At 41.3% G+C, this 24,381-nt stretch overlaps 1 protein-coding gene and 1 non-coding gene across 2 annotated transcripts in view; one reads left to right on the top strand and one right to left on the bottom strand.

Moving 5' to 3' along the window:
- LOC142764763 (uncharacterized) overlaps positions 1-24,381 on the bottom strand; it is a 422,070-nt gene that overhangs the window by 328,420 nt on the left and 69,269 nt on the right. The gene's annotated exons all lie outside the window — the stretch shown is intronic.
- TRNAT-UGU (transfer RNA threonine (anticodon UGU)) lies at positions 2,706-2,778 on the top strand. Its single transcript has one exon. It is a non-coding gene; the product is annotated as a tRNA-Thr (tRNA).

Raw genomic sequence — 24,381 nt, 5'->3', positions numbered from 1 at the left:
ACACTCGTCGCTTGGCTTATAGATGGCACTGACTAATACTCTTACTTCTCAATTCACATATAAACTAAAAAAAAGTGGATGAAGGGAAGGCCGCTGTGATACCTCAGCGGTTAGAGCAACGAACGTGTTATTCGAAGGTCGTAGGCTCGATTCCTGTTCACGGCTGGTTATTTTTTTACCCACTTTTCTTTCTTATCTACATTCCTTTGGTTCTAATAACTTCCCCTGTACATTCCTTGGCATTACTGTCGGTTAGATCTCATTAGTATAGTGTCAAAACACGCCAAAAGGGGCCACTTAGGTAAACACTTCTTTCTCTTATTCATTAACGAGGATCTCTTACTGGCAGACTTCGTGTCATTAGGTTGTATACGAGGGACTAATAATCAGCTGCCCGCTCGTAATAAAGTTCATGGGCTACGTGATGCTACATAGCGCATAAAAGAGTGTTTCACACTCGTCGCTTGGCCTATATATGGCGCTGACTGACACTCCTACTTCTAAGTTCACATATAAACCCAAAAAAGTGGATGAAGGCAAGGCCGCTGTCATAGCTCAGCGGTTAGAGCATCGAACGTGTTATTCGAAGGTCGTAGACTCGATTCCTGTTCACGGCTGGTTATTCTTTTACCCACTTTTCTTTGTTATTCTGACACTCCTACTTCAAAATTCACATATAAACCCAAAAAAGTGGATGAAGGGAAGGCCGCTGTGATATCTCAGCAGTTAGAGCATCGAACGTGTTATTCGAAGGTCGTTGGCTCAATTCCTGTTCACGGCTGGTTATTTTTGCACTGTCAAAAAATGCACTGTCAGTTAATGTAAATAAAACTAAAGCTATAATTTTTAATTCTATTAATAAAAAATCTGATACTTTAGTACATTTGCTGTATAAATCCCAGCCAGTTGAAATTGTCAGGTCAATAAAATCACTAGGAGTTTATTTCACACTACATTTGCAATGGAATGATCATGTCCACAACATTTTATTAAAAGCATCGAGAGCGGTTGGTATACTTTGGCGACATAAATCTGTTTTACCTTTAAAGGCAAAGCTTGCTATATACCACGCTTTATTCCTTTCACACTTGAACTACTGCACGTTAGTGTGGGCGACAACGACTAAAACTAATTTAAGAAAAATTTCATCACTCCATAATAAAATCCTCCGTCTAATTTACAACCTTCCTCACAGACATACAACAGATCACTTGTTTAGTGAACATGAAATCATCAATGTTTATCACCTATACATTTACAGGCTTTTACGCCGCTATAAGATCGAACAAAAAAAACGTTCATTTACTATCACAGATATCGCTTCCATGATACGTTATCAATCAAAGTACCCTCACCGTCATCAACCACCTTGGATGCTTCCTCGTATAAGAACTAACTATGGACAACAAAAAATTACTTATCAGCTACCGTTACAATTAAACAGGTTATATTCATCAGGTGTTAACATAGCAGATATCACCCTTTCTCAACTTCGCCAATATCTTATTAACACTCCTGACAATTAAGACCTTATCTTCAAAGTTCGTAGATAACAACTAGGGAAAACAATAAACAAAAACACAAAGGATGAAAATGCAGTCACCGCTGCATGTAAATAATATGTTTAATGTATTCGTGCTTTACATATTGCGACTTTTGATTTATATTACTATATATGTTTATTGCACTGTGTCTGTGTGGGTTTTTTTTTTTCTTGAAGGCTTTATCAATTCTAATTTTGTTAATGTTGTGTATTTTTGTCAGCTGTGGTGTTCTGTTGCCGCCACCGCCACTGCCTTATGTACATAGGGGGGTGAGAACTTAGTCAAGCGGATAATCGCTTTTATTCTCACCCCCTCCATCAACTGTGTATTGGTGGAAATAAACCATTATTATTATTATTATTTACATTCCATTGGTTCTAATACCTTCCCCTGTACATTCCTTGGCATTACTGTCTGTTAGATCTCATTAGTATTGTGTGAAAACACGCAAAAAGGAGCCCTTAGGTAAACACTTCTTTTTCTTATTCATTAACGAGGGGCTCTTACTGGCAGACTTGGTGTCATTAGGTTGTATATGAAGGACTACTAGTCAGCTGCCCGCTCGTAATAAAGTTCACGTGGTACGTGACGCCATATATCCGCATAAAATTGTGTTTCACACTCGTCGCTTGGCTTATAGATAGCGCTGACTGACACTCCTACTTCTAAATTTACATATAAACCCAAAAAAAGTGGTTGGAGGGAAGACCGCTGTGATAGCTAAGTGGTTAGAGAATCGAACGCGTTATTCGAAGGTCGTAGGTTCGATTCCTGCTCACGGTTGGTTATTTTTTCACCCACATTTCTTTCAAATTTACAATTTATTGGCTCTAATAACTTCACCTGTACATTCCTTGGCATTACTGTCTGTTAGATCTCATTATTTTGTTGTCAAAACACAGAAAAACAAGCCCTTAGGTATACACTTCTTTCCCTTATTCATTAACGAGGGTCTGGTACTGGCAGTCTTGTTGTCATTAGGTTGTATACGAGGAACTATTAATCAGCTGCCCGCTGGTAATAAAGTTCACGGGCTACGTGACGCCACATTTCGCATAAAAGAGTGTTTTACACTCGTCGCTTGGCCTATATATGGCGCTGACTGACACTCCTACTTCTAAACTCACATATAAACCCAAAAAAGTGGGTGAAGGGAAGGCCGCTGTGATAGCTCAGCGGTTAGAGCATCGAACTTGTTATTCAAAGGTCGTAGGTTCGATTCCTGCTCACGGCTGGTTATTTTTTCACCCACTTTTTTTTCTTATTTACACATTCCATTGGTTGTAATCACTTCCCCTGCACATTCCTTGGCATTACTGTCTGTTAGATCTCATTATTATTGTGTCAAAACATGAAAAAATGAGCCTTTAGGTATACACTTTTTTCCCTTATTCATTACCGAGTGTCTCGTACTGGCAGACTTGGTGTCATTAGGTTTTATACGAGGAACTATTAATCAGCTGCGCGCTCCTAATCAATTTCACGGGCTACGTGACGCCACATTGCGCATAAAAGAGTGTTTCACACTTGTCGCTTGGCCTATATATGGCGCTGACTGACACTCCTACTTCTAAATTCACATATAAATCCAAAAAAGTGGATTGAGGGAAGGCCGCTGTGATAGCTCAGTGGTTAGAGCATCGAACATGTTATTCGAAGGTCGTAGGCTCGATTCCTGCTCATGGCTTGTTATTTTTTCACCCACTTTTCTTTCCTAATTACACTCAATTGGTTCTAATAACTTCCCCTGTACATTCATTGGCATTACTGTCTGTTAGATCTCATTAGTATTGTGTCAAAACACGCAAAAAGGAGCCCTTAGGTAATCACTTCTTTCCCTTATTCATTACCGAGAGTCTCGTACTGGCAGACTTGGTGTCATTAGGTTTTATACGAGGGACTAATAATCAGCGGCCCACTCGTAATAACGTTCACGTGCTACGTGACGCCTCATATGCGCATAAAAGGGTGTTTCACACTCGTCGCTTGGCTTATAGATGGCGCTGACTGACACTCCTAAGTTGACATATAAACCCAAAAAAGTGGATGGAGTGAAGGCCGCTGTGATAGCTCAGTGGTTAGAGCATCGAACGCGTTATTCAAAGGTCGTAGGTTTGATTCCTACTCACGGCTGGTTATTTTTTCACTCACTTTTCTTTCTTATTTACATTCCATTGGTTGTAATCACTTTCCCTGTACATTCCTTGGCATTACTGTCTGTTAGATCTCATTAATAATGTGTCAAAACATGGAAAAATGAGCCCTTAGGTATACACCTCTTTCCCTTATTTATTACAGAGAGTCTCGTACTGGCAGACTTGGTGTCGTTAGGTTTTATACGAGGGACTAATAATCAGCGGCCCACTCGTAATAACGTTCACGTGCTACGTGACGCAACATATGCGCATACAAGTGTATTTCACACTCGTCGCTTGGCTTATAGATGGCGCTGACTAATACTCCTACTTCTCACTTCACATAAAAACCCAAAAAAGTGAATAGAGGGAATACCGCTGTGATAGCTCAGCGGTTAGAGCATCGAACGCGTTATTCGAAGGTCGTAGGTTCGATTCCTGCTCACGGTTGGTTATATTTTCACCGACATTTCTTTCATATTTACAATTTATTGGTTCTAATAACTACACCTGTGCATTCCTTGGCATTACTCTCTCTTAGATCTCATTTTTGTTGTCAAAACACGGAAAAACGAGCCCTTAGGTAAACACTTCATTCCCTTATTCATTAACGAGGCTCTCGTACTGGCAGGCTTGGTGTCATTAGGTTGTATACGAGGAACTATTATTCAGCTGCCCGCTCGTAATAAATTTCACGGGCTACGTGACGCCACATTGCGCATAAAAGAGTGTTTCACACTCGTCGCTTGGTCTATATATGGCGCTGACTGACACTCCTACTTCAAAATTCACATATAAACCCAAAAAAGTGGATGAAGGGAAGGCCGCTGTGATATCTCAGCAGTTAGAGCATCGAACGTGTTATTCGAAGGTCGTTGGCTCAATTCCTGTTCACGGCTGGTTATTTTTTTACCCACTTTTCTTTGTTATTTACATTCCATTGGTTCTAATAACTTCCCCTGTACATTCCTTGGCATTACTGCCTGTTAGACCTCATTAGTATATTGTCAAAACACGCCAAAAGGAGCCCTTAGGTAAACACTTCTTTCTCCTATTCATTAACGAGGGTCTCGTACTGCCGGACTTGGTGTCATTAGGTTGTATACGAGGGACTATTATTCAGCTGCCCGCTCACTTCTTTCTCTTATTCAGTAACGAGGGTCTCGTACTTGCAGACTTGGTGTCATTAGGTTGTATACGAGGGACTATTAATCAGCTGCCCGCTCGCAATAAAGTTCACGTGTTACGTGACGCCTTATATGCGCATAAAAGAGTGTTTCACAGTCGTCGCTTGGCCTATAGATGGCGCTGACTGGCATTCCTACATCTAAATTCATATATAAACCCAAAAAAGTGAATGAAGGGAAGGCCGCTGTCATAGCTCAGTGGTTAGAGCATCGAACGTGTTATTCGAAGGTCGTAGGATCGATTCCTGCTCACGGCTGGTTATTTTTTCAACCACTTTTCTTTCTTATTTACATTCCATTGGTTCTAATAACTTCCCCAGTACATTCCTCGGCATTACTGTCTGTTAGATCTCATTATTATTGTGTCAAAACACGGAAAAACGAGCCCTTAGGTAAACACTTCTTTCCCTTATTCATTAACGAGGGTCTTGTACTAGCAGATTTGGTGTCATTATGTTGTATACGAGGAACTATTAATCAGCTGCCCACTCGTAATAAAGTTCACGTGGTACGTGACGCCATATATCCGCATGAAAGTGTGTTTCACACTCATTGCTTGGCTTATAGATTGCGCTGACTGACACTCCTACTTCTAAATTCAGATATAAACCCAAAAAAAAGTCAATGGAGGGAAGACCGCTGTAATAGCTCAGTGGATAGAGCATCGAACGCATTATTCGGAGGTCGTAGGTTCGATTCCTGCTAACGGTTGGTTATTTTTTCACCCACATTTCTATCTCATTTACAATTTATTGGTTCTAATAACTTCACCTGTACATTCCTTGGCATTACTGTCTGTTAGATCTCATTATTTTGTTGTCAAAACACGTAAAAACGAGCCCTTAGGTAAACACTTATTTTCCTTATTCATTAACGAGGGTCTCGTACTGGCAGACTTGTTGTCATTAGGTTGTATACGAGGCACTATTAATCAGCTACCCGCACGTAATAAAGTTCACGGGCTACATGACGCCACATTGCGCATAAAAGAGTGATTCAAAATCTTCACTTGGCTTATAGATGGCGCTGACTAATACTCCTATTTCTCCTTTCACATATAAACCCAAAACGTGGATGGAGGAAAGGCCGCTGTGGTAGCTCAGCGTTTAGAGCATCGAACATGTTATTCGAAATTCGTAGGCTCGATTCCTGCTCACAGCTTGTTATTTTTTCACCCACTTTTCTTTCTTATTTACACTCTATTGGTTCTAATAACTTCCCCTGTACATTCCTTGGCATTACTGTCTGTTAGATCTCATTAGTATTGTGTCAAAACACGCAAAAAAGAGCCCTTAGGTAAACACTTCTTTCCCTTATTCATTAATGATGGTTTCGTACTGGCAGACTTGGTGTCATTAGGTTGTATACGAGGGACTATTAGTCAGCTGCCCGCTCGTAGAAAAGTTCACGTGCTACGTGACGCCACGTATGCGCATAAAAGGGTGTTTCACACTCGTCGCTTGGCTTATAGATGGCGCTGACTGACACGCCTACTTCTAAGTTCACATATAAACCCCAAAAAGTGGATGGAGGGAAGGCCGCTGTGATAGCTCAGTGGTTAGAGCATCGAACGCGTTATTCGAAGGTCGTAGGTTCGATTCATGCTCACAACTGGTTATTTTTTCACTCACTTTTCCTTCTTAGTTACATTCCATTGGTTGTAATCACTTCCCCTGTACATTCCTTGGCATTACTGTCTGGTAGATCTCATTATTATTGTGTCAAAACGTGGAAAAATGAGCCCTTATGTATACTCCTCTTGCCCTTATTCATTAACGAGAGTGTCGTACTGGCACACTTGGTGTCATTAGGTTTTATACGAGGGACTAATAATCAGCTGCCCACTCGTAATAGTGTTCACGTGCTACGTGACGCCACATTGCGCATAAAACAGTGTTTCACACTCGTCGCTTGGCTTATAGATGGCGCTGAATAATACTCCTACCTCACACTTCACATATAAACCCAAAAAAGTGGATGAAGGGAAGGCCGCTGTGATACCTCAGCGGTTAGAGCATAGAACGTGTTATTCGAAGGTCGTAGACTCGATTTCTGTTCATGGCTGGTTATTTTTTCACCCACTTTTCTTTGTTATTTACATTCCATTGCTTCTAATAACTTCCCCTGTACATTCCTTAGCATTACTGTCTGTTAGATCTCATTAGTATTCTGTCAAAACACGCCAAAAGGAGCCCTTAGGTAAACACTTCTTTCTCCTATTCAGTAACGAGGGTCTCTTACTGGCAGACTTCGTGTCATTAGGTTGTATACGAGGGACTATTAATCAGCTGCCCAGTCGTAATAAAGTTCACGTGGTACGTGACGCCATATATCCGCATGAAAGTGTGTTTCACACTCGTCGCTTGGCTTAAAAATTGCGCTGACTGACACTCCTACTTCTAAATTAACATATAAACCCAAAAAAAGTGAATGGAGGGAAGACCGCTGTGATAGCTCAGTGGATAGAGCATCGAACGCATTATTCGGAGGTCGTAGGTTCGATTCCTGCTAACGGTTGGTTATTTTTTCACCCACATTTCTATCACATTTACAATTCATTGGTTCTAATAACTTCACCTTTACATTCCTTGGCATTACTGTCTGTTAGATCTCACTATTTTGTTGTCAAAACACGGAAAAACGAGCCCTTAGGTAAACACTTCTTTCCCTTATTCATTAACGAGGGTCTCGTACTGGCAGACTTGTTGTCATTAGGTTGTATACGAGGCACTATTAATCAGCTGCCCGCTCGTAATAAAGTTCACGGGCTACATGACGCCACATTGCGCATAAAAGAGTGTTTCACAATCTTCACTTGGCTTATAGATGGCGCTGACTAATACTCCTACTTCTCCTTTCACATATAAACCCAAAACGTGGATGGAGGAAAGGCCGCTGTGGTAGCTCAGCGTTTAGAGCATCGAACATGTTATTCGAAATTCGTAGGCTCGATTCCTGCTCACAGTTTGTTATTTTTTCAACCACTTTTCTTTCTTATTTACATTCCTTTGGTTCTAATAACTTCGCCTGTACATTCCTCGGCATTACTGTCTGTTAGATCTCATTATTACTGTGTCAAAACATGGAAAAATGAGCCCTTAGGTATACACTTCTTTTCCTTATTCATTAACGAGGGTCTTGTACTGGCAGATTCGGTGTCATCAGGTTGTATACGAGGGACTATTAATCAGCTGCCCACTCGTAATAAAGCTCACGTGCTAACAAGACGCCACATATGCGCATCAAAGAGTGTTTTACACTCGTCGCTTGGCTTATAGATGGCGCTGACTGACACTCCTACTTCTAAATTCACATATAAACACAAAAAAGTGGATGGAGTGAAGGTCGCTGTGATAACTCAGTGGTTAGAGCATCGAACGCGTTATTCGAAGGTCGTAGGCTCGATTCGTGCTCACGGCTGGTTATTTTTCACCCACCTTTCTTTCTTATTTACATTCCATTGGTTCTAATAACTTCCCTTGTACATTCCTCGGCATTACTGTGTGTTAGATCTCATTATTATTGTGTCAAAACACGGAAAAACGAGCCCTTAGGTAAACACTTCTTTCCCTTACTCATTAACGAGGGTCTTGAACTGGCAGCTTTTGGTGTCATTAGGTTGTATACGAGGGACTATTAATCAGCTGCCCACTCGTAATAAAGTTCACTTGCTATGTGACGCCATATATACGCATAAAATTGTGTTTCACACTCGTCGCTTGGCTTATAGATGGTGCTGACTGATACTCCTACTTCTAAATTCCAATATAAACTCAAACAAAGTGGATGGAGTGAAGGCCGCTGTGATAGCTCAGTGGTTAGAGCATGAAACGCGTTATTCGAAGGTCGTAGGCTCGATTCCTGCTCACTGATGGTTATTTTTTCACCCACTTTTCTTTCTTATTTACATTCTATTGGTTCTAATAACTTCCCCTGTACATTGCTTGGCATTGCTGTCTGTTAGATCTCCTAATTATTGTGTAAAAACATGGAAACTTGAGCCGTTAGGTAAACACTTCTTTCCCTTATTCATTAACAAGGGTCTTGTACTGGCAGATTTGGTGTCATTAGGCTGTATACGAGGGACTATTAATCAGCTGCCCACTCGTTATAAAGTTCACGTGCCACGTGACGCCATATATGCGCATAAAATTGTGTTTCACACTCGTCGCTTGGCTTATCGATGGTGCTGACTGATACTCCTACTTCTAAATTCCCATATAAACTCAAACAAAGTGGATGGAGTGAAAGCCGCTGTGATAGCTCAGTGGTTAGAGCATGAAACGCGTTATTCGAAGGTCGTAGGCTCGATTCCTGCTCACGGCTGGTTATTTTTTTTTCACCCACTTTTCTTTCTTATTTACATTCCATTGGTTCTAATAACTTCCCCTGTACATTCCACGGCATTACTGTCTGTTAGATCTCATTATTATTGTGTCAAAACACGGAAAATTGAGCCCTTAGGTAAACACTTCTTTCCCTTATTCATTAACGAGGGTCTTGTACTGGCAGATTTGGTGTCATTAGGTTGTATACGAGGGACTATTAATCAGCTGCCCACTCGTAATAAAGTTCACGTGCTACGTGACGCCACATATACGCATAAAATAGTGTTTCACACTCGTCACTTGGCTTATAGATGGCGGTGACTGACACTCCTACTTCTAAATTCACATATAAACCCAAAAAATTGGGTGAGGGAAAGCCGCTGTGATAGCTCAGTGGTTAGAGCGTTGAACGCGTTATTCGAAGGTCGTAGGTTCAATTTCCGCTCACGGCTGGTTATTTTTTCACCCACATTTCTTTCTTGTTTACATTCCATTGGTTCTAATAACTTCCGCTGTACATTCCTTAACATTACTGTCTGTTAGAACTCATTATTTTTGTGTCAAAACACGGAAAAACGAGCCCTTAGGTAAACACTTGTTTCCCGTATTCATTAACGAGGGTCTTGTATTGGCAGACTTGGTGTCATTAGGTTTTATACGAGGAACTATTAATCAGCTGCCCGCTCGTATTAAAGTTCACGTGCTACGTGACGCCACATATGCGCATAAAAGAGTGTTTCACACTCGTCGCTTGGCTTATAAATGGCGCTGACTGACACTCCTACTTCTAAATTCACATATAAACACAAAAAAGTGGATGGAGTGAAGGTCACTGTGATAACTCAGTGGTTAGAGCATCGAACGCGTTATTCGAAGGTCGTATGCTCGATTCCTGCTCACGGCTGGTTATTTTTCACCCACTTTTCTTTCTTATTTACATTCCTTTGGTTCTAATAACTTCCCCTGTACATTCCTCGGCATTACTGTCTGTTAGATCTCATTATTATTGTGTCAAAACACGGAAAAACGAGCCCTTAGGTAAACACTTCTTTCCCTTATTCATTAACGAGGGTCTTGTACTGGCAGATTTGGTGTCATTAGGTTGTATACGAGGGACTATTAATCAGCTGCCCACTCGTAATAAAGTTCACGTGCTACGTGACGCCATATATGCGCATAAAATTGTGTTCCACACTCGTCGTTTGGCTTATAGATCGTGCTGACTGATACTCCTACTTCTAAATTCCCATATAAACTCATACAAAGTGGATGGAGTGAAGGCCGCTGTGATAGCTCAGTGGTTAGAGCATGAAACGCGTTATTTGAAGGTCGTAGGCTCGATTCCTGCTCATGGCATGTTATTTTTTCACCCACTTTTCTTTCTTATTTACACTCAATTGGTTCTAATAACTTCCCCTGTACATTCCTTGGCATTACTGTCTGTTAGATCTCTTCAATCTTGTGTCAAAACATGGAACAATGAGCCCTTAGGTATACACTTCTTTCCCTTATTCATTAACGAGAGTCTCGTACTGGCAGACTTGGAGTCATTAGGTTTTATACGAGGGACTTTTAATCAGCTGCCCGCTCGGATTAAAGTTCACGTGCTACGTGACGCCACATATGCGCATAAAAGAGTGTTTCACACTCGTCGCTTGGCTTATAAATGGCGCTGACTGACACTCCTACTTCTAAATTCACTTATAAACACAAAAAAGTGGATGGAGTGAAGTTCACTGTGATAACTCAGTGGTTAGAGCATCGAACGCGTTATTCGAAGGTATTAGGCTCGATTCCTGCTCACGGCTGGTTATTTTTTCAACCACTTTTCTTTCTTATTTACATTCCATTGGTTCTAATAACTTCCCCTGTACATTCCTCGGCATTACTGTCTGTTAGATCTCATTATTATTGTGTCAAAACACGGAAAAACGAGCCCTTAGGTATACACTTCTTTTCCTTATTCATTACCGAGGGTCTTGTACTGGCAGATTCGGTGTCATCAGGTTGTATACGAGGGACTATTAATCAGCTGCCCACTCGTAATAAAGCTCACGTGCTACGTGACGCCACATATGCCAATATAAGAGTGTTCCACACTCGTCGCTTGGCTTATAGATGGCGCTGACTAACACTCCCACTTCTACATTCACATATAAACCCCAAAAAAGTGGATGGAGGGAATGCCGCTGTGATAGGTCAGTGGTTAGAGCGTCGAACGCGTTATTCTAAGGTCGTAGGTTCAATTCCTGCTCACGGCTGGTTATTTTTTCACCTACATTTCTTTCTTATTTACATTCCATTGGTTGTAATAACTTCCCCTGTACATTCCTTGGCATTGCTAACTGTTAGATCTCTTTATTATTGTGTCAAAACATGGAAAAATGAGCCCTTAGGTATACACTTCTTTCCCTTATTCATTAACGAGAGTCTCTTACTGGCAGACTTGGTGTCATTAGGTTTCATACGAAGGACTATTAATCAGCTGCCCGCTCGTATTAAAGTTCACGTGCTACGTGACGCCATATATGCGCATAAGTTTGAGTTTCACACTCGTCGCTTGGCTTATAGATGGTGCTGACTGACACTCCTACTTCTAAATTCACTTATAAACACAAAAAAGTGGATGGAGTGAAGGTCACTGTGATAACTCAGTGGTTAGAGCATCGAACGCGTTATTCGGAGGTATTAGGCTCGATTCCTGCTCACGGCTGGTTATTTTTTCAACCACTTTTCTTTCTTATTTACATTCCATTGGTTCTAATAACTTCCCCTGTACATTCCTCGGCATTACTGTCTGTTAAATCTCATTATTATTGTGTCAAAACACGGAAAAACGAGCCCTTAGGTAAACACTTCTTTCCCTTATTCATTAACGAGGGTCTTGTACTAGCAGATTTGGTGTCATTAGGTTGTATACGAGGGACTATTAATCAGCTGCCCACTCGTAATAACGGCTGGTTATTTTTTCACCCACTTTTGTTTCTTATTTACATTCCTTTGGTTCTAATAACTTCGCCTGTATATTCCTCGGCATTACTGTCTGTTAGATCTCAATATTATTTTGTCAAAACATGGAAAAATGAGCCCTTAGGTATACACTTCTTTTTCTTATTCATTAACGAGGGTCTTGTACTGGCAGATTCGGTGTCATCAGGTTGTATACGAGGGACTATTAATCAGCTGCCCACTCGTAATAAAGCTCACTTGCTACGTCACGCCACATATGCCAATATAAGAGTGTTCCACACTCGTCGCTTCGCTTATAGATGGCGCTGACTAACACTCCCACTTCTACATTCACATATAAACCCCAAAAAAGTGGATGGAGGGAACGCCGCTGTGATAGGTCAGTGGTTAGAGCATCGAACGCCTTATTCTAAGGTCGTAGGTTCAATTACTGCTCACGGCTGGTTATTTTTTCACCCACATTTCTTTCTTGTTTACATTCCATTGGTTCTAATAACTTCCCCTGTACATTCCTTGGCATTACTGTCTGTTAGATCTCATTATTTTTGTGTCAAAACACGGAAAAACGAGCCCTTAGGTAAACACTTGTTTCCCGTATTCATTAACGAGGGTCTTGTACTGGCAGACTTGGTGTCATTAGGTTTTATACGAAGGACTATTAATCAGCTGCCCGCTCGTATTAAAGTTCACGTGCTACGTGACGCCACATATGCGCATAAAAGAGTGTTTCACACTCGTTGCTTGGCTTATAGATGGCGCTGACTGACACTCCTACTTCTAAATTCACATATAAACCCAAAAAATTGGCTGAGGGAAGGGCGCTGTGATAGCTCAGTGGTTAGAGCGTCCAACGCGTTATTTGAAGGTATTAGGCTCGATTCCTGCTCACGGCTGGTTATTTTTTCAACCACTTTTCTTTCTTATTTACATTCTATTGGTTCTAATAACTTCCCCTGTACATTCCTCGGCATTACTGTCTGTTAGATCTCATTATATTGTGTCAAAACACGGAAAAACGAGCCCTTAGGTATACACTTCTTTCCTTTATTTTTTACCGAGGGTCTCGTACTGGCAGACTTGGTGTCATTAGGTTTCATACGAAGGACTATTAATCAGCTGCCCGCTCGTTCACGTGCTACGTGACGCCACATATGCGCATAAAATAGTGTTTCACACTCGTCGCATGGCTTATATATGGCGCTGACTGACACTCCTACTTCTAAATTCACATATAAACCCAAAAAAGTGGGTGAGGGAAAGCCGCTGTGATAGCTCAGTGGTTAGAGCGTTGAACGCGTTATATTAAGGTCGTAGGTTCAATTCCTGCTCACGGCTGGTTATTTTTTCACCCACTTTTGTTTCTTATTTACATTCCTTTGGTTCTAATAACTTCGCCTGTACATTCCTCGGCATTACTGTCTGTTAGATCTCGTTATTATTGTGTCAAAACATGGAAAAATGAGCCCTTAGGTATACACTTCTTTCCCTTATTCATTAACGGGAGTCTCGTACTGGCAGACTTGGAGTCATTAGGTTTATACGAGAAACTATTAATCAGCTGCCCGCTCGTATTAAAGTTCACGTGCTTCGTGACGCCACATATGCGCATAAAAGAGTGTTTCACACTCGTCGCTTGGCTTATAAATGGCGCTGACTGACACTCCTACTTCTAAATTCACATATAAACACAAAAAAGTGGATGGAGTGAAGGTCAATGTGATAACTCAGTGGTTAGAGCATCGAACGCGTTATTCGAAGGTATTAGGCTCGATTCCTGCTCACGGCTGGTTATTTTTTCAACCACTTTTCTTTCTTATTTACATTCTATTGGTTCTAATAACTTCCCCTGTACATTCCTCGGCATTACTGTCTGTTAGATCTCATTATATTGTGTCAAAACACGGAAAAACGAGCCCTTAGGTAAACACTTCTTTCCCTTATTCATTAACGAGGGTCTTGTACTAGCAGATTTGGTGTCATTATGTTGTATACGAGGGACTATTAATCAGCTGCCCACTCGTAATAAAGTTCACGTGCTACGTGACGCCATATATGCGCATAAGTTTGAGTTTCACACTCGTCGCTTGGCTTATAGATGGTGCTGACTGATACTTCTACTTCTGAATTCCCATATAAACTCAAACAAAGTGGATGGAGTGAAGGCCGCTGCGATAGCTCAGTGGTTAGAGCATCGAACGCGTTATTCGAAGGTATTAGGCTCGATTCCTGCTCACGGCTGGTTATTTTTTCAACCACTTTTCTTTCTTATTTACATTCCATTGGTTCTAATAACTTCCCCTGTACATTCCTCGGCATTACTGTCTGTTAGATCTCATTATTATTGTGTCAAAACACGGAAAAACGAGCCCTTAGGTATACACTTCTTTTCCTTATTCATTACCGAGGGTCTTGTACTGGCAGATTCGGTGTCATCAGGTTGTATACGAGGGACTGTTAATCAGCTGCCCACTCGTAATAAAGCTCACGTGCTACGTGACGCCACATATGCCAATATAAGAGTGTTCCACACTCGTCGCTTGGCTTATAGATGGCACTGACTAACACTCCCACTTCTACATTCACATATAAATCCCAAAAAAGTGGATGGAGGGAATGCCGCTGTGATAGGTCAGTGGTTAGAGCGTCGAACGCGTTATTCTAAGGTCGTAGGTTCAATTCCTGCTCACGCCTGGTTATTTTTTCACCTACATTTCTTTCTTATTTACATTCCATTGGTTGTAATAACTTCCCCTGTACATTCCTTGGCATTGCTGTCTGTTAGATCTCTTTATTATTGTGTCAAAACATGGAAAAACGAGCCCTTAGGTATACACTTCTTTCCCTTATTCATTAACGAGAGTCTCTTACTGGCAGACTTGGTGTCATTAGGTTTCATACGAAGGACTATTAATCAACTGCCCGCTCGTATTAAAGTTCACGTGCTACGTGACGCCACATATGCGCATAAAAGAGTGTTTCACACTCGTCGCTTGGCTTATAGAGGGCGCTGACTGACACTCCTACTTCTAAATTCACATATAAACAAAAAAATTGGCTGAGGGAAGGCCGCTGTGATAGCTCAGTGGTTAGAGCGTCGAACGCGTTATTCGAAGGTCGTAGGTTCAATTCCTGCTCACGGCGGGTTATTTTTTCACCCACTTTTCTTTCTTATTTACATTCCATTGGTTCTAATAAATTCCCCTGTACAATCCTCGGCATTACTGTCTGTTAGATCTCATTATTATTGTGTCAAAACATGGAAAAATGAGGCCTTAGGTATACACTTCTTTCCCTTATTCATTAACGAGAGTCTCGTACTGGCAGACTTGGAGTCATTAGGTTTTATACGAGGAACTATTAATCAGCTGCCCGCTCGTATTAAAGTTCACGTGCTACGTGACGCCACATATGCGCATAAAAGAGTGTTTCACACTCATCGCTTGGCTTATAAATGGCGCTGACTGACACTCGTACTTCTAAATTCACATATAACACAAAAAAGTGGATGGAGTGAAGGTCACTGTGATAACTCAGTGGTTAGAGCATCGAACGCGTTATTCGAAGGTATTAGGCTCGATTCCTGCTCACGGCTGGTTATTTTTTCAACCACTTTTCTTTCTTATTTACATTCCATTGGTTCTAATAACTTCCCCAGTACATTCCTCGGCATTACTGTCTGTTATATCTCATTAATATTGTGTCAAAACACGGAAAAACGAGCCCTTAGGTAAACACTTCTTTCCCTAATTCATTAACGAGGGTCTTGTACTAGCAGATTTGGTGTCATTATGTTGTATACGAGGGACTAATAATCAGCTGCCCACTCGTAATAAAGTTCACGTGCTACGTGACGCCATATATGCGCATAAGTTTGAGTTTCACACTCGTCGCTTGGCTTATAGATGGTGCTGACTGACACTCCTACTTCTAAATTCACTTATAAACACAAAAAAGTGGATGGAGGGAACGCCGCTGTGATAGGTCAGTGGTTAGAGCATCGAACGCGTTATTCTAAGGTCGTAGGTTCAATTACTGCTCATGGCTGGTTATTTTTTCACCTACATTTCTTTCTTATTTACAATCCATTGGTTGTAATAACTTCCCCTGTACATTCCTTGGCATTGCTGTCTGATAGATCTCTTTATTATTGTGTCAAAACATGGAAAATTGAGCCCTTAGGTATACACTTCTTTCCCTTATTCATTAACGAGAGTCTCTTACTGGCAGACTTGGAGTCATTAGGTTTTATACGAGGCACTATTAATCAGCTGCCCGCTCGTATTAAAGTTCACGTGCTACGTGACGCCACATATGCGCATAAAAGAGTGTTTCACACTCGTCGCTTGGCTTATAGATGACGCTGACTGACACTCCTTCTTCTAAATTCACATATAAACACAAAAAAGTGGATGGAGTGAAGGTCGCTGTGATAACTCAGTGGTTAGAGCATCGAACGCGTTATTGGAAGGTCTTAAACTCGATTCCTGCTCACGGCTGGTTATTTTTTCACCCACCTTTCTTTCTTATTTACATTCCATTGGTTCTAATAAATTCCCCTGTACAATCCTCGGCATTACTCTCTGTTAGATCTCATTATTATTGTGTCAAAACACGAAAAACGAGCCCTTTGGTAAACACTTCTTTCTCTTATTCATTAACGAGGGTCTTGTACTGGCAGATTCGGTGTCATTAGGTTGTATACGAGGGACTATTAATCAGCTGCCCACTCGTAATAAAGTTCACGTGCTACGTGACGCCATATATGCCAATATAAGAGTGTTCCACACTCGTCGCTTGGCTTATAGATGGCGCTGACTAACACTCCCACTTCTACATTCACATATAAACCCCAAAAAAGTGGATGGAGGGAATGCCGCTGTGATAGGTCAGTGGTTAGAGCGTCGAACGCGTTATTCTAAGGTCGTAGGTTCAATTCCTGCTCACGGCTGGTTATTTTTTCACCTACATTTCTTTCTTATTTACATTCCATTGGTTGTAATAACTTCCCCTGTACATTCCTTGGCATTGCTAACTGTTAGATCTCTTTATTATTGTGTCAAAACATGGAAAAATGAGCCCTTAGGTATACACTTCTTTCCCTTATTCATTAACGAGAGTCTCTTACTGGCAGACTTGGTGTCATTAGGTTTCATACGAAGGACTATTAATCAGCTGCCCGCTCGTATTAAAGTTCACGTGCTACGTGACGCCATATATGCGCATAAGTTTGAGTTTCACACTCGTCGCTTGGCTTATAGATGGTGCTGACTGACACTCCTACTTCTAAATTCACTTATAAACACAAAAAAGTGGATGGAGTGAAGGTCACTGTGATAACTCAGTGGTTAGAGCATCGAACGCGTTATTCGGAGGTATTAGGCTCGATTCCTGCTCACGGCTGGTTATTTTTTCAACCACTTTTCTTTCTTATTTACATTCCATTGGTTCTAATAACTTCCCCTGTACATTCCTCGGCATTACTGTCTGTTAAATCTCATTATTATTGTGTCAAAACACGGAAAAACGAGCCCTTAGGTAAACACTTCTTTCCCTTATTCATTAACGAGGGTCTTGTACTAGCAGATTTGGTGTCATTAGGTTGTATACGAGGGACTATTAATCAGCTGCCCACTCGTAATAACGGCTGGTTATTTTTTCACCCACTTTTGTTTCTTATTTACATTCCTTTGGTTCTAATAACTTCGCCTGTATATTCCTCGGCATTACTGTCTGTTAGATCTCAATATTATTTTGTCAAAACATGGAAAAATGAGCCCTTAGGTATACACTTCTTTTTCTTATTCATTAACGAGGGTCTTGTACTGGCAGATTCGGTGTCATCAGGTTGTATACGAGGGACTATTAATCAGCTGCCCACTCGTAATAAAGCTCACTTGCTACGTCACGCCACATATGCCAATATAAGAGTGTTCCACACTCGTCGCTTCGCTTATAGATGGCGCTGACTAACACTCCCACTTCTACATTCACATATAAACCCCAAAAAAGTGGATGGAGGGAACGCCGCTGTGATAGGTCAGTGGTTAGAGCATCGAACGCCTTATTCTAAGGTCGTAGGTTCAATTACTGCTCACGGCTGGTTATTTTTTCACCCACATTTCTTTCTTGTTTACATTCCATTGGTTCTAATAACTTCCCCTGTACATTCCTTGGCATTACTGTCTGTTAGATCTCATTATTTTTGTGTCAAAACACGGAAAAACGAGCCCTTAGGTAAACACTTGTTTCCCGTATTCATTAACGAGGGTCTTGTACTGGCAGACTTGGTGTCATTAGGTTTCATACGAAGGACTATTAATCAGCTGCCCGCTCGTTCACGTGCTACGTGACGCCACATATGCGCATAAAATAGTGTTTCACACTCGTCGCATGGCTTATAGATGGCGCTGACTGACACTCCTACTTCTAAATTCACATATAAACCCAAAAAAGTGGGTGAGGGAAAGCCGCTGTGATAGCTCAGTGGTTAGAGCGTTGAACGCGTTATATTAAGGTCGTAGGTTCAATTCCTGCTCACGGCTGGTTATTTTTTCACCCACTTTTGTTTCTTATTTACATTCCTTTGGTTCTAATAACTTCGCCTGTACATTCATCGGCATTACTGTCTGTTAGATCTCGTTATTATTGTGTCAAAACATGGAAAAATGAGCCCTTAGGTATACACTTCTTTCCCTTATTCATTAACGGGAGTCTCGTACTGGCAGACTTGGAGTCATTAGGTTTATACGAGAAACTATTAATCAGCTGCCCACTCGTATTAAAGTTCACGTGCTTCGTGACGCCACATATGCGCATAAAAGAGTGTTTCACACTCGTCGCTTGGCTTATAAATGGCGCTGACTGACACTCCTACTTCTAAATTCACATATAAACACAAAAAAGTGGATGGAGTGAAGGTCAATGTTATAACTCAGTGGTTAGAGCATCGAACGCGTTATTCGAAGGTATTAGGCTCGATTCCTGCTCACGGCTGGTTATTTTTTCAACCACTTTTCTTTGTTATTTACATTCTATTGGTTCTAATAACTTCCCCTGTACATTCCTCGGCATTACTGTCTGTTAGATCTCATTATATTGTGTCAAAACACGGAAAAACGAGCCCTTAGGTAAACACTTCTTTCCCTTATTCATTAACGAGGGTCTTGTACTAGCAGATTTGGTGTCATTATGTTGTATACGAGGGACTATTAATCAGCTGCCCACTCGTAATAAAGTTCACGTGCTACGTGACGCCATATATGCGCATAAGTTTGAGTTTCACACTCGTCGCTTGGCTTATAGATGGTGCTGACTGATACTTCTACTTCTGAATTCCCATATAAACTCAAACAAAGTGGATGGAGTGAAGGCCGCTGCGATAGCTCAGTGGTTAGAGCATCGAACGCGTTATTCGAAGGTATTAGGCTCGATTCCTGCTCACGGCTGGTTATTTTTTCAACCACTTTTCTTTCTTATTTACATTCCATTGGTTCTAATAACTTCCCCTGTACATTCCTCGGCATTACTGTCTGTTAGATCTCATTATTATTGTGTCAAAACACGGAAAAACGAGCCCTTAGGTATACACTTCTTTTCCTTATTCATTACCGAGGGTCTTGTACTGGCAGATTCGGTGTCATCAGGTTGTATACGAGGGACTGTTAATCAGCTGCCCACTCGTAATAAAGCTCACGTGCTACGTGACGCCACATATGCCAATATAAGAGTGTTCCACACTCGTCGCTTGGCTTATAGATGGCGCTGACTAACACTCCCACTTCTACATTCACATATAAATCCCAAAAAAGTGGATGGAGGGAATGCCGCTGTGATAGGTCAGTGGTTAGAGCGTCGAACGCGTTATTCTAAGGTCGTAGGTTCAATTCCTGCTCACGCCTGGTTATTTTTTCACCTACATTTCTTTCTTATTTACATTCCATTGGTTGTAATAACTTCCCCTGTACATTCCTTGGCATTGCTGTCTGTTAGATCTCTTTATTATTGTGTCAAAACATGGAAAAACGAGCCCTTAGGTATACACTTCTTTCCCTTATTCATTAACGAGAGTCTCTTACTGGCAGACTTGGTGTCATTAGGTTTCATACGAAGGACTATTAATCAACTGCCCGCTCGTATTAAAGTTCACGTGCTACGTGACGCCACATATGCGCATAAAAGAGTGTTTCACACTCGTCGCTTGGCTTATAGAGGGCGCTGACTGACACTCCTACTTCTAAATTCACATATAAACAAAAAAATTGGCTGAGGGAAGGCCGCTGTGATAGCTCAGTGGTTAGAGCGTCGAACGCGTTATTCGAAGGTCGTAGGTTCAATTCCTGCTCACGGCGGGTTATTTTTTCACCCACTTTTCTTTCTTATTTACATTCCATTGGTTCTAATAAATTCCCCTGTACAATCCTCGGCATTACTGTCTGTTAGATCTCATTATTATTGTGTCAAAACACGAAAAACGAGCCCTTGGGTAAACACTTCTTTCTCTTATTCATTAACGAGGGTCTTGTACTGGCAGATTCGGTGTCATTAGGTTGTATACGAGGGACTATTAATGAGCTGCCCACTCGTAATAAAGTTCACGTGCTACGTGACGCCATATATGCGCATAAAATTGTGTTTCACACTCGTCGCTTGGCTTATAGATGGTGCTGACTGATACTCCTACTTCTAAATTCCCATATAAACTCAAACAAAGTGGATGGATTGAAGGCCGCTGTGATAGCTTAGTGGTTAGAGCATGAAACGCGTTATTCGAAGGTCGTAGGCTCGATTCCTGCTCACGGCTGGTTATTTTTTCATCCACTTTTCTTTCTTATTTACATTCCATTGGTTCTACTGACTTCCCCTGTACATTCCTTGGCATTACTGTCTGTTAGATCTCTTCAACATTGTGTAAAAACACGGAAAAACGAGCCCTTAGGTATACACTTCTTTCCTTTATTTTTTACCGAGGGTCTCGTACTGGCAGACTTGGTGTCATTAGGTTTCATACGAAGGACTATTAATCAGCTGCCCGCTCGTTCACGTGCTACGTGACGCCACATATGCGCATAAAATAGTGTTTCACACTCGTCGCTTGGCTTATATATGGCGCTGACTGACACTCCTACTTCTAAATTCACATATAAACCCAAAAAAGAGGGTGAGGGAAAGCCGCTGTGATAGCTCAGTGGTTAGAGCGTTGAACGCGTTATATTAAGGTCGTAGGTTCAATTCCTGCTCACGGCTGGTTATTTTTTCACCCACATTTCTTTCTTGTTTACATTCCATTGGTTCTAATAACTTCCCCTGTACATTCCTTGGCATTACTGTCTGTTAGATCTCATTATTTTTGTGTCAAAACACGGAAAAACGAGCCCTTAGGTAAACACTTGTTTCCCGTATTCATTAACGAGGGTCTTGTACTGGCAGACTTGGTGTCATTAGGTTTTATACGAAGGACTATTAATCAGCTGCCCGCTCGTATTAAAGTTCACGTGCTACGTGACGCCACATATGCGCATAAAAGAGTGTTTCACACTCGTTGCTTGGCTTATAGATGGCGCTGACTGACACTCCAACTTCTAAATTCACATATAAACCCAAAAAATTGGCTGAGGGAAGGGCGCTGTGATAGCTCAGTGGTTAGAGCGTCCAACGCGTTATTTGAAGGTCGTAGGTTCAATTCCTGCTCACGGCTGGTTATTTTTTCACCCACTTTTGTTTCTTATTTACATTCCTTTGGTTCTAATAACTTCGCCTGTACATTCCTCGGCATTACTGTCTGTTAGATCTCGTTATTATTGTGTCAAAACATGGAAAAATGAGCCCTTAGGTATACACTTCTTTCCCTTATTCATTAACGAGAGTCTCGTACTGGCAGACTTGGAGTCATTAGGTTTATACGAGAAACTATTAATCAGCTGCCCGCTCGTATTAAAGTTCACGTGCTTCGTGACGCCACATATGCGCATAAAAGAGTGTTTCACACTCGTCGCTTGGCTTATAAATGGCGCTGCTTGACACTCCTACTTCTAAATTCACATATAAACACAAAAAAGTGGATGGAGTGAAGGTCAATGTGATAACTCAGTGGTTAGAGCATCGAACGCGTTATTCGAAGGTATTAGGCTCGATTCCTGCTCACGGCTGGTTATTTTTTCAACCACTTTTCTTTCTTATTTACATTCTATTGGTTCTAATAACTTCCCCTGTACATTCCTCGGCATTACTGTCTGTTAGAACTCATTATATTGTGTCAAAACACGGAAAAACGAGCCCTTAGGTAAACACTTCTTTCCCTTATTCATTAACGAGGGTCTTGTACTAGCAGATTTGGTGTCATTATGTTGTATACGAGGTACTATTAATCAGCTGCCCACTCGTAATAAAGTTCACGTGCTACGTGACGCCATATATGCGCATAAGTTTGAGTTTCACACTCGTCGCTTGGCTTATAGATGGTGCTGACTGATACTTCTACTTCTGAATTCCCATATAAACTCAAACAAAGTGGATGGAGTGAAGGCCGCTGCGATAGCTCAGTGGTTAGAGCATCGAACGCGTTATTCGAAGGTATTAGGCTCGATTCCTGCTCACGGCTGGTTATTTTTTCAACCACTTTTCTTTCTTATTTACATTCCACTGGTTCTAATAACTTCCCCTGTACATTCCTCGGCATTACTGTCTGTTAGATCTCATTATTATTGTGTCAAAACACGGAAAAACGAGCCCTTAGGTATACACTTCTTTTCCTTATTCATTACCGAGGGTCTTGTACTGGCAGATTCGGTGTCATCAGGTTGTATACGAGGGACTATTAATCAGCTGCCCACTCGTAATAAAGCTCACGTGCTACGTGACGCCACATATGCCAATATAAGAGTGTTCCACACTCGTCGCTTGGCTTATAGATGGCGCTGACTAACACTCCCACTTCTACATTCACATATAAATCCCAAAAAAGTGGATGGAGGGAATGCCGCTGTGATAGGTCAGTGGTTAGAGCGTCGAACGCGTTATTCTAAGGTCGTAGGTTCAATTCCTGCTCACGCCTGGTTATTTTTTCACCTACATTTCTTTCTTATTTACATTCCATTGGTTGTAATAAATTCCCCTGTACATTCCTTGGCATTGCTGTCTGTTAGATCTCTTTATTATTGTGTCAAAACATGGAAAAACGAGCCCTTAGGTATACACTTCTTTCCCTTATTCATTAACGAGAGTCTCTTACTGGCAGACTTGGTGTCATTAGGTTTCATACGAAGGACTATTAATCAACTGCCCGCTCGTATTAAAGTTCACGTGCTACGTGACGCCACATATGCGCATAAAAGAGTGTTTCACACTCGTCGCTTGGCTTATAGAGGGCGCTGACTGACACTCCTACTTCTAAATTCACATATAAACAAAAAAATTGGCTGAGGGAAGGCCGCTGTGATAGCTCAGTGGTTAGAGCGTCGAACGCGTTATTCGAAGGTCGTAGGTTCAATTCCTGCTCACGGCGGGTTATTTTTTCACCCACTTTTCTTTCTTGTTTACATTTCATTGGTTCTAATAACTTCCCCAGTACATTCCTCGGCATTACTGTCTGTTATATCTCATTAATATTGTGTCAAAACACGGAAAAACGAGCCCTTAGGTAAACACTTCTTTCCCTAATTCATTAACGAGGGTCTTGTACTAGCAGATTTGGTGTCATTATGTTGTATACGAGGGACTAATAATCAGCTGCCCACTCGTAATAAAGTTCACGTGCTACGTGACGCCATATATGCGCATAAGTTTGAGTTTCACACTCGTCGCTTGGCTTATAGATGGTGCTGACTGACACTCCTACTTCTAAATTCACTTATAAACACAAAAAAGTGGATGGAGGGAACGCCGCTGTGATAGGTCAGTGGTTAGAGCATCGAACGCGTTATTCTAAGGTCGTAGGTTCAATTACTGCTCATGGCTGGTTATTTTTTCACCTACATTTCTTTCTTATTTACAATCCATTGGTTGTAATAACTTCCCCTGTACATTCCTTGGCATTGCTGTCTGATAGATCTCTTTATTATTGTGTCAAAACATGGAAAATTGAGCCCTTAGGTATACACTTCTTTCCCTTATTCATTAACGAGAGTCTCTTACTGGCAGACTTGGAGTCATTAGGTTTTAGACGAGGCACTATTAATCAGCTGCCCGCTCGTATTAAAGTTCACGTGCTACGTGACGCCAC

This window comes from Rhipicephalus microplus, chromosome 6, assembly GCF_043290135.1.
Source record: "Rhipicephalus microplus isolate Deutch F79 chromosome 6, USDA_Rmic, whole genome shotgun sequence".
NCBI lineage: Eukaryota > Metazoa > Arthropoda > Arachnida > Ixodida > Ixodidae > Rhipicephalus > Rhipicephalus microplus.
Note: the sequence above shows the minus strand (reverse complement) of the source record. Positions and strands in the feature narration are given on the sequence as shown.